Genomic DNA, 11,379 nt, shown 5'->3' with positions numbered 1-11,379 from the left:
CCACAAGATTACCTTGGTATTCTCAGTGTGAGAATCCAGGAGTTGTGGGCTCTGTATGATTTTGGATAGAGGGATAAAGGAAGTAAATGATCGAGTAGACGATCGAGTATGCAATCAAACGATCGTGTAGAATAAGAAGTTTATCACATATACTTGATACTCGATCGTGTAGCAACGAATAATATCGTATAGTAAACTCAATAAGGATCGTTTCGTCTCTCAACAAGCAATCTGATTACTTCTTACGTGTAGCATGGAATGAATCTGAAAAACTAATTTTCTCCTTTATCCACTTTGCCATAATAATTGAGTAACCACCCACTAAATCAGTTATTGGAGAAAAAAATTATCAATTATCTCATAATTAATAAATTATAAATAAATACAATAACTAACTTATCATATTATATTTATAACCTATAGTTTTAATATTGCATCATATGCAACATATAAACCATAATTCTTTTTCTCTTTTTATGGCATTTAATATAAATCATATTTATATTAATTCCTCCAAACAAATAATGTATCAAATACATCATATCAATTATATCACATATAATTGAATTAATTGAATTAATTGAATTATATCATATATAATCAAATTCTCTCTTGTTAATTTGAACACTTCAAACTAACCCAAAATTTGATTCTCAACTTGAATCTATTGAGCTACTAAGGAAACCTTATGGACCTGTAGCTTGAAGCTCCAACGATACGTGAATAACTGGCTAAACTCTTTAATCACGATATCCACCATCCGTTAACGGTCGGACATTCCACTAAAGACCGACAGTTGCACTCTTCGCACTACATATATATCTATGTGTCCATTAGATATAACCAATCAACAGTGTGATGACCCTTCACAAATTGCTCGTAAGTACAGCTAGGCCAATTTACCATTTTGCCCATGTAGTTACATTTAACTCCTTAAGTACCACTGATTCCTCTAATGAACATTAAGTCATAGTCCCACTACAACTGAGTCTTCTCTTCCCAAGAAAGGGTGTGGCCACTATGTCCAATACTTAGAATCATCCCTTAAGAGAGCAATCTATCTACTTACCCGGGAAGGAGTGAATTCTGTTTTGTGAAGCTGAGTTCCCAGCTCCCCAATCAGACGAATCCCCAAAATGGTAGGCTTGTTGAGTTGGCAATCTGGCCACTTTCACCCATACAAATCAAAGGACCGTCTTCATGAGCAGGAGTCACAACTCACTCAGGATTCAGGTCATGTCACCTAAGGTCATCCTAGTAAAATGTAAGTCTCTATTATCGACAGTGTTATATAAAGAGACTGATCATTTCATGGTCCGGTCTTATACAAAATCTTTGTATAGGATTCTCCCCACTTGCATGTCTCCACATGAATGATCAGGATCAGATCATTTGTAGCACTTTACAACACTTGTAACACCTACAAAGTGGGTTGTATTCGTAGTGTCACCATGATAAGGTACCCAACCTTATTCATCTACTACATACCATTTAGGTTATTATTTATATAAGATCCACCTATATGTCTCTATACTTGTTTAAATTTACATACAATAATCTCGAATCTTATTTTATTGGATTGAGTAAATGCTTATAAAATAACACTTATTTTATTAATAACAATATGTTTATACGAAGTTTACAAACTACTAGATTACAAGGAGATTTAGGACACCATTCCCAACACCCACATTGTTCAAGACCCGAAATCAGCCTTTAAGGAAGCAATTTGTCTTCTTACCCCTGCTTCGAGAAAGAAATGAATTACATTTTGTGTAACTGAGTTCCCAGCTCCCCAGTCAGACGAATCCCCAAAATGGTAAGCTTGTTGAGTCAGTGATCTGGCCACTCTCGCCCATGCAAATCAAAAGACCACCCTCATAGACAGGAGTTCACAACTCACTCGGGATTAAGGTCATGTTACCTATGGTCATCTTGGTGAAGTGAAAGTCTTAATTATGAACGGCGTTATATAACGAGACTAAACATTTCGTGGTCCGGTCTTCTACAAACTCCTTTGTATAGAATATCCCCGCTCGTATGTCTAATGCATGAATGATTATGATCAAGTCATTTGTAGCACTTTACAACATTTGTAACATCTATAAAGTGGGTCATACTCGTTATGTCACCAGGATAAGGTACCCAACCTTATCCATATACTACAGACCATTTAGATTATCACTTAAACACGATCCACTTGTATATCTCCACATACATGTTTAAGTTACAACGGCAACCATGGATCTTAGTTTATTGATTTTTGATTAATGCAACTAAAATATCATATATTTCATAGACAAAAGTGAATAAAATATCATATATTATAAATCACAAAATGTTTGTTCATACAAGTGTTTACAAACTATAAGACTCTACGAGATTTAGGACATCAACCCCAACAAGTGGGAGTATCCTATGCAATGAGTTTGCATAAGACTGAACTGCGAAATAGTAACCATTAGATGTAATATCGTTGACTGGTTAGGTTTCTGTTTTACTAGGATGGCCTAGGCAAATTAGTCTAAATCCTGAGTATATTATGAACTCTTGTTCACAGGGATTGTCCTTTGATTTGTATGAGTGGGAGTGACTAGTCCGCTGACTTAATTGGCCTACCATTTTAAGGACAAGACCGAGTGGAGAGCTGGGAACATAATAACACAAGATGAAATTAACTCTTTCTCATCTTTGGGGTAAGTAAACAAGTGTTCTTTTAAGTGGTGTCTCCGGGACTTGAATAAAGGGCTCTATCTTCTCATGAGCGCGAGAGGGTTTCTGTTTATTGGTTGGACCATAAACAGGTTGTTCATTAAAGGAGCACTGGTACTTAAGAAGTTAGAGGTAACTTGAGGGTAAAATAGTAATTTGACCCAGTTGGAGTTACAAACACTCGTGAATGACTAACTTGTTGTTATTGATCTATATCCATGGACACATAAATATATTTGTAGTGATAAAAGTACTGTTGTGGGTTTTTAGTGGAGTGTATCCACAGTTAACAAGTATTGATTAGCTTTGTTGATGAGTTTAGCCAATTAATCTCATATCGTTAGAGCTTCTGATCTACAGGTCCACTAGATCTCCTTGTTAGCTCATTAACGGTTGTTAAAGAGGAATAATTTGAATTGTTCAAATCAATTTGAAGACATTGTGTCACACCCCCTCCCAAATTACCCTCTGAACCTGAAAGAAGATGTGACGACAACAGTTACCAACCCTCTTGTCGGCACCTACTGCCTATCTTACACTCATAACCCATGTAATATTGGGGTTGATGCCCTAAAGTCTCGTGTCCTATAGTTTGTAAACAGTTTGTACGAATGCTTGTGTTGTATAATATATGATATTTACTTCACATCTTGTATTTTGCTTAGTTGCTTGTTTTATTTGCTTTACCACAAAACAATAAACATAAAATCCCTAGTTATCTGTATGTGACTCAAGCATGTATGTGGTGACATACAAGTGGATCATGTCTTGAGTGATAACCAAAATGGTCTGTAGTAAATGGATAAAGGAGGGAAACCTTATCCTGGTAAAGCTACTGACGCGGCCCACTTTGTGGAATGGTCACAAGTGTTGTGACTTGTCAAAGATGGTCTGATCCTGATCATTCGTGTTGGGAACATATGAGTGGGGGCGTTCTATACAAAGAGTTTGTATAAGACCTGACCACGAAGTGTTAACGTCTCGTTATATAACACCATTCATGACAGAGACTTTACTTCACTAGGATAACCATAGGTAACATGACCTCAATCCTGAGTGGGTTATGAACTCCTGCCATGAGGGCAATTCTTTGATTTGTATGGTTGCGAGAGGCCAGGTCGTCGATTCAAACCTACCATTTTGTGGATTCGTCTGATTTGGGAGCTGGAAACTCAACTACACAAGATGGAATTCACTCTTTCCCCGAGGCAGAGGTAAGTAGATAGATAGCTTCTTTAAGGGCTGATTCCAGGGCTTGAATGATGTGGTGTCACACATCTTCTCTTGGCCCAAGAGGTGTTCACACATAGTTGGACTATGTTGTATTGTTAATTAGAAGAATCAGTGGTACTTAAGAAGTGAGATTTAACTACAAGGGGAAAATGGTAATTTGGCCCAGCTGTACTTATGAGCATCTGTGAAGGGTCATCGTACTCATGATTGGTTATATCCGATGGACACAGAAATATATCTGTGGTAAGAAGAGTTCAGCTGTTGGTCTTTAATGGAATGTCTAACAGTTAACGGATGGTGGATCTCGTGGCTAAAGAGTTTAGTCCGTTATTTCACGGACTGTTGGAGCTTCGAGCCACAGGTCCATTAGGTCCCCTGGGTAGCTTGGATAAAGTTGAGAATCAGTGTTTGGGTTAATCTGAAATGTTCAAATTGACAGAGGAAGTTCGATTATATATGATATAATTGGACTGGTTAATTATATATGATATAACTGACTAAATGTATGAGATACATTATTTTGATGGAAATTAGATATAAATATGATTTATGTCAAGTAGAAGAGAAAATACTATATTAGATATGTGATATCAAACTATAGGTTAAAAATATAATATGATTATATTTATTAATATTTTAATTGTTTAATTATATGATAATTAAGCCAAAAATCACGTCCGGACGTGCGTTAGTGGGAATGCGTCGGTTATTGTAACCGATGAATTAAAATGAAATTAGTTTTCATTTTGAATCGTTCGTCCGAAAAGAAATAGAATAAGCGTGTTGGCGAAAACGTAATGGATCGCTTAAAATCGAGAGCCTATACGATAGTCGCTCTGCACCTAAACGATCGTCCACCTTGCACCTAAACGATCGTACACTAAGTCCTAAACGATCGTATAGTGTGTCGTGTTAGCTAAACGATCGTATACCTTTTCCACGATCGTGTAGTTTCTCCTACACGATAAGCATCGTGCTATACGATGACGTCTTTTTCCTTCCCACCTGCTTATCACCTATACCATCTGTTCGTCCTCTTTCCTTTACCAAATTCACCAAAGACCATGTTTTGGGTTCTCACTCCGAGAATACCTGAGACTCCTTTCTGGTGGTGTTGTGCTCGCGACGTTCGTGTTCGTGCAGTTGTTCGAGTGTTGGTTGATCGGGTAGAGGTTTCTGCTGCATTGAGTTTCGAAGTTTGAAGAATGTCTTCAACTGGTATGGCAACTCTCTCCCTCGTTTATTTTTGTTCAAAGCATGCCTTTAATTGACTGTTCATTTGCATAACTGTGTGTTTGAATGTATATTGTGTATTTCAGTCACTGTGAAGTTGGAGCAATTCGAACGCGCTCATGGAACTCTTTCGTAAGAGATCCTTCATGTAAGACCCTGATAAACATTTATAACTCAACATCAACATTTATACGCAGAACCACCAAGTATAACATATTTACAACTTCAGGGTTTAAGCATACTAAACATATATCCAACATAACTAAACAAGATCAAATATGATGGGTCCCAAAATGCAATTACCAGTCCCTGAACGCCCTGTCTATTCATGTGTACATTATATACATAGATCACAACCTAGGTCTTATCCTTCAACTAGATCTTCAAGTGGCAGAGCAACAGTAGGATCAACCTCTGGGAATCTGACCGCTACCTGGGGGTGGAAAAACATTTTAAAACATGGAAAGCTGGTTGCCCAATGAGTGACTTAAAGAAAACATAAAATCTCATGCTTAAACATTCATATAAAACATGTATAGTTTAACTGTAAATTTATCAAGCAACTTTCTTAAAACATGAAGCATAAAACATAACATCATCTAAAACTATATGAACCTTAGTTGAGAACGAACATTCATTGCTCAAGTTCCCAACGTTATGCTATGGTCAAGAGAGACCCATATTTCGATCTCTTAATACTGAATTGTGGCCAGGAGACCCATAATTCGGCCTCTCATATCGAACGTGTACATGGAGTTTGTTAAGTACCGTCAACACCTTAGGTACATTACTCGGATACCTTCCCTACCTTCAGTATCCGGCCCACTAGGGCTATATAGTTCTTAGAAACTTTGATAAATAAAGTTTTTAAGCATAACATAGAACATTGTAAAACCTTTGCTTCGAACACAACACATGCTTCAACTATTGGAAAACATTTAGCTTTATTCAAGTAAACTATCTCATAATACATTGGCATGCATTAAAGCATAGATAACATATTTAGGAAATCATACTTAGGAAATGCTATGCATCATCATACTTCTTGAGCATAAACATTAGTTGCTTAAAAACATGTAAAACTTAACATGGGAAACATTTAAAATGCATGGACTTTTAAAGCATAAAACATTAAAACAATTCGTCACTCACGAGTCTTGGCTTATCCTTTCACGAGCTTTGTAGGCTTCACCAATTGGTGTTGCTCTTACACACAAGAACATTATTTTAGCTACTACATTGGTCTCCATTTTGAGACTAACTCTACAAACCAAGCTCACATTATTTCCATTGCATTAGGCTTTCCATAGTTACCTTAGGGCGTCAGATACTTAGTCAAATTTGGAGGGCTTAAACTTCAAGTGATCGCTCCCTTTCTAACACCCATATTCAACACTTGGTCAATTTTTGGGGTGCCAAACTCACGCCCGCAACACACTTTCTATCCCACGACCACACACCTTAGGCATTCCTTTACGCGATCAACCAACCTCATGCCTACCCTTGGCCTATTACTCCTTCTTCCCATGTGCAGCACTTCACGCATAGACTCATGCACAGCCAACCTGTCTGCACGCTAACCGATCAAGCTGCTTGCTTATTCTTGCCAAGCAGCTGCCTGCTTGTTCAACAGATTCCAAATTCAACTTCTAACGTAAATAACATAAATTCCATAACTCATCTTAAGAAAATTCCTTCTATAAACTTACTTGGAATCAAGTTAAAAACATTACCTTAAAATTCCTCGTGGTTTGATCTGGAGCTTCAAATCTTCATCATTGGCTCCAATTTAAGCAGCTGCCTGCTTGTTCAACAATTTTCAGTTTCAACTTTTAAAATATATAACTCGAATTCCAGACCTTATCTTACAAACATTCCTTCTACAAACTTTCTTATGATGATGTCAACAACATTACCTTAAAATTTCAGCTTAAAACTTCATGTGGTTCGACCTGGAGCTTCAATTCTTCATTGATGGCCCGGATTCATCTAAGAACTAAACCCTTTGTCACTTTCTTCCTTCTCCGGCCTTTTTTCAGCGAGATTTTCTTCCAGTAGCCTAGCCTTTGAAACTAACTCATATAACTTTCCAACGACACCAAGATCACTCAATTTTCATGGAGGAATTGTCCAAAATAGTCTCTTGAAGTTCATCCTCTCTTTTTTTACCGTCGACCACACACTTGCATGAAATCCTATCATGCCACCTCGTCCATTAATGGCTTATGGCCCAAGATTAAGCCAACTGTTCAGATTTATTAGTGCTCAAAGCACTAATCCCAACCTTTCCTCAACATTACCACCGAACCTTGATATGTTTCAACCACACCATTACTTGTGCCAACGCCTCTTGTCGAGGATGTCGCATGGTCTTCCTTCCCTTTGCTCACCATGTGTCCCTTTCTCCATCACCACCCAAAGCCATCGCTTATTTTCATCTACAACACACCACCTCTTAGCGAGCTAACCTCGAAAGGCTTCACATCTTGCGTTGCTGCTAGCTTATCGCGTGGTTGCTTCACGCCACGTTCGACCTTTACTCACCACACTCCCATCGCCAAACTTATCGTGTTAAGTTTTGTACTTAGCCAGCACTTAGCCAAAATTTTCCCATTTGCCAAGCTCTCTTCACAAGCTTGTCGTTTAGGCCTTCTCTCGCCAAGGCTTCCTCTTTGCTTCCCACACTTAGCCAAAATTGGCTACTTTCTTCTAAACATAAGCTACCCCAGACTTTATTTCATATCAACTTGCTTCCTTTTCTTCACGATTCCTACACCAAGCCATAACTTCATTATCACCTACTTGGATGGCATTCACATAACTTACATACTTAGATAAGAAAAGTAAGGTTCGGGTTTTACACATTGTACATTAGTATGATTAATATGTAATTGATTATGGATGTGATGTATAATTCTTTTTTTTTTTTTTTGTGTGTGTCAAATTGGATTTAATGATAAATAGTTATTTAATTAATGTGCTAATTAATTAAATAAGTGTTATTTAATTAATTTTGCAAGAGGAAAAATTGTAAAAAAAAACTTGGAGAAGGGAGTTGACCCTTCTTTATATAAAGTATTATTTATGGCCCTTTTGGAAAAAAAAAAAAAACACATTCATTGTGCAAATTTTTCCCTAATCCACAAAAAAAAAAAAAAAAAAATCCTCTCTACTCTTCCGAAGGTTTTTTCTCCTTACTCTCTTCCAATAGTTGGATACCGCCCATACTTCTATTGAAATCCTTGAGAATAACAAGGTTATTCTCGCGTTTGTGTTCAAGATTGTTGGAATATTGAGAGGATCGTTCTAGGAGCTTGGGAATCTACAAATGTGAGAATGATTATTTTCTTTCTCTAAAGCATGTTATTTTACATGTTTATTCTACACATATTTTGTTTAAGTACACTTATTTTGTTTATGTAAAAATCGATTTGCGGGAAGCAAGGCGTTCACACGCTTCTGTTCATGATTTGAATCCCATTATCGCCGAAAACCATGCATCGATCAAAGACAATCACAACTGTCAATTGACAATGACATCACGATCAATCTATTACTGACGATTGGTTGATCGATTGCCAACGATTATGATGGTTGGTCGTCGATGGTCACGAAAATAAGTTACCGAGAGTCAAGACATTTGGTCACTGACCGTCACTACGATTAATTTTTAATGGTCACAACGATCGATCACTAACGATCAAGACAGTAATTCTCTGACAATGAAAATGGTTGATTGCTGCTGGTGAAGGTGATCGGTCCCCAACAGTCAAGATTATCGATCGCCGACGGTCGATCACGAATGTTGCTCGACGATTGTTATCGATGACCATCATCAACCATTGATAAGAGGTAGGATATGAAGGAAAATTTTTCTCAAACCTATAGCATTCGTTAAAATACGTATTCTAAACCCATGTGTTTGGTTTCTTAATCCCGAGAATTTTATTCCAATCGCCCAAACATGGATTTGGCTTCAAATGCCAAACCCACCCAATTCCAAACCCATGCGCCAAACATTCCCTTAATATTTTTCTTTTAAATTGCTACGATGTTTGTATTTGTTTAAAGTTTGTAATAGACACATTGGATATTTGGTATTTAATATGTGAGTTTTATGAAATTTTAGTTACTAGTAATGTGTTGAAGACAAATTTAAGTATTTTAAACTAATAAGAAAAAAAATCTGACAACCCAATCTAACTCAAAATTTAGGGGTGGGGTTAAGTGAGGTTGGAAACTTAGTCTTTGCTTCCTTGATGAAGAAAGAGACCTCATAGTTAGAGATATCAACCACAACTTCATTAAGCAAGTTGATCACCTCCAAATAATCAGATTAAACTGAAAGATTCAAATTAAGGATATGGGAGATGCTCTCTATCCCAAGACATTGGCATCAATTCAAGAATCTTAACTTCACAACATCTAGAAATGAACTTTGATCCAACAAAACTGATACCATCCAAATGATCTCAAAGGGGGCGTTTGACGTGCAGGTTTGGAATCTTAAACTTGGAAATGTTAAGCCTGAGGATTAGGCTGGGAGATTTAGATAGCCTTGGTTTAAGAAAACTGTGTTTGGAGTGTAGGTTTTAGAAGTCTGGGCTTAAGAAGCCTGTGTTTGGAGTGCAGTGGCCTGAGAATGAAGTGCAGATTTATAAATATTTAGTATGTGAAATATTTTCTTGTATTTAATCGCCGATTAAATTTTAGACTAGTTTAAATTTGTCATCTTAATTATTTTAATATAGTTAAGTATAAAATAAACTAAAAAATTGAGAAGAATATTTTTTTAAAAATATATTAAAATAGATATTTTGACTAAAATTATAATTTTATTTAATCTATTGTCTTAATAATTTGATATTTTAATCTTATTAGATTTTGAAATAAAATTTTATAGACTTTTGTCATTTTGACTAATTTGAAAATGATGATTTTTTTTTTTACTATAATACGCTGACTTAAAATTGAAATAAACTAGTATTTTAATATTAAATTCAATGATTGAAAGACTATGTTTTTTTTCTTATCAAATTACATTTGAGGAATAAAAAATCATAAATTTTGAGTTTTAGTTTTTACTTGATCACTAAGATGTTTTAAACATTTTAAATCTTTAGGTTTAGAAAATGATTCTAAGTCTTCGAGCTAGTTAAATTGACCAACAAAAAAAAATTAAAATGTTATTAAATTAAGTTAGAACATTCAAACATATATAGTTTTATATATATAACCTAAATAAATATAACTATACAATTGCAGTCTATTGACATGTTTGGAAAGACTTAGGAAAAATATATCTTTCAAAAATTCATTTTTAATTAAACACTTTTGATAAAACTTATTAAAATAAAAGAACACATATGTATTGCAATTCTTTCTTAAAAGTGTTTTCATATACAAATTTGTCTAGTTTGTTATATACTATGAGCATTTTTATTAATGTTTTTCAAGGTTGGTTGGTGGCAGTCGTCGGACGGTGGCCAACGGAGTTGTTGGCTAGAATTTTGCCAATGTGAGGGAAGGGGGTTGTCGGAGGTTGGTCGATGGTGGTCGGAGTTGGTCAGTGGCGACTGGAGGTTGGCCGACGACGGTCACCAAGATGGCGGCCAGAGTTGGCATGGTGGTCGTCGAAGGTGGTGGCGAAGTTGGCCGACGACGTTCAGTGGAATTGGCCGTGGTGGTCACCAAAGGTGGTGGTCCGGAGGTTGGTTGACGTACTTCCTAAATTAAATTAGACAAAAAAAAAAAGAAGAAGAAGAAGAAGAAGAGAGGGTAACCCATGGCTTTAGATAGTAAATACTATTCAAACCCATGGAAAATGATGTAGAAATCCAAACTTCCTAAATCCATACTCCAAACAAGAGTTGGACTTAGGATGCCTAATCCATCTAATCCTAACCCTTGAAACAAACACCCCCAAAGTGTACCCAACCAAAACCTTCCGTCTCAAAGAGAGAATTCTAAGTAGAGTTGGCAAAAAAACCCATGGGGACCCGACCCCGTTCGAGTCGGGGATTCCTCGGTTTGACCGAGGGTGGGGTCAAACCGGAAAAATTAATCGGGGCCCTGTCTGGGAATGGGGCGGGGATGGGGATAGTATCCCCGCGTCGACCCCGACCCCGACCCCGATTTTATATATTTTTATTTTTATAAATATATATTTAGAATAATATAAAATAAATAATTTATATATAT

The sequence above is a fragment of the Benincasa hispida genome, chromosome 11 (assembly GCF_027475165.1).
Source record: "Benincasa hispida cultivar pf3 chromosome 11, pf3_genome.v1.1, whole genome shotgun sequence".
In the NCBI taxonomy this organism is placed as follows: domain Eukaryota; kingdom Viridiplantae; phylum Streptophyta; class Magnoliopsida; order Cucurbitales; family Cucurbitaceae; genus Benincasa; species Benincasa hispida.
This window is presented reverse-complemented; position numbering follows the sequence as displayed.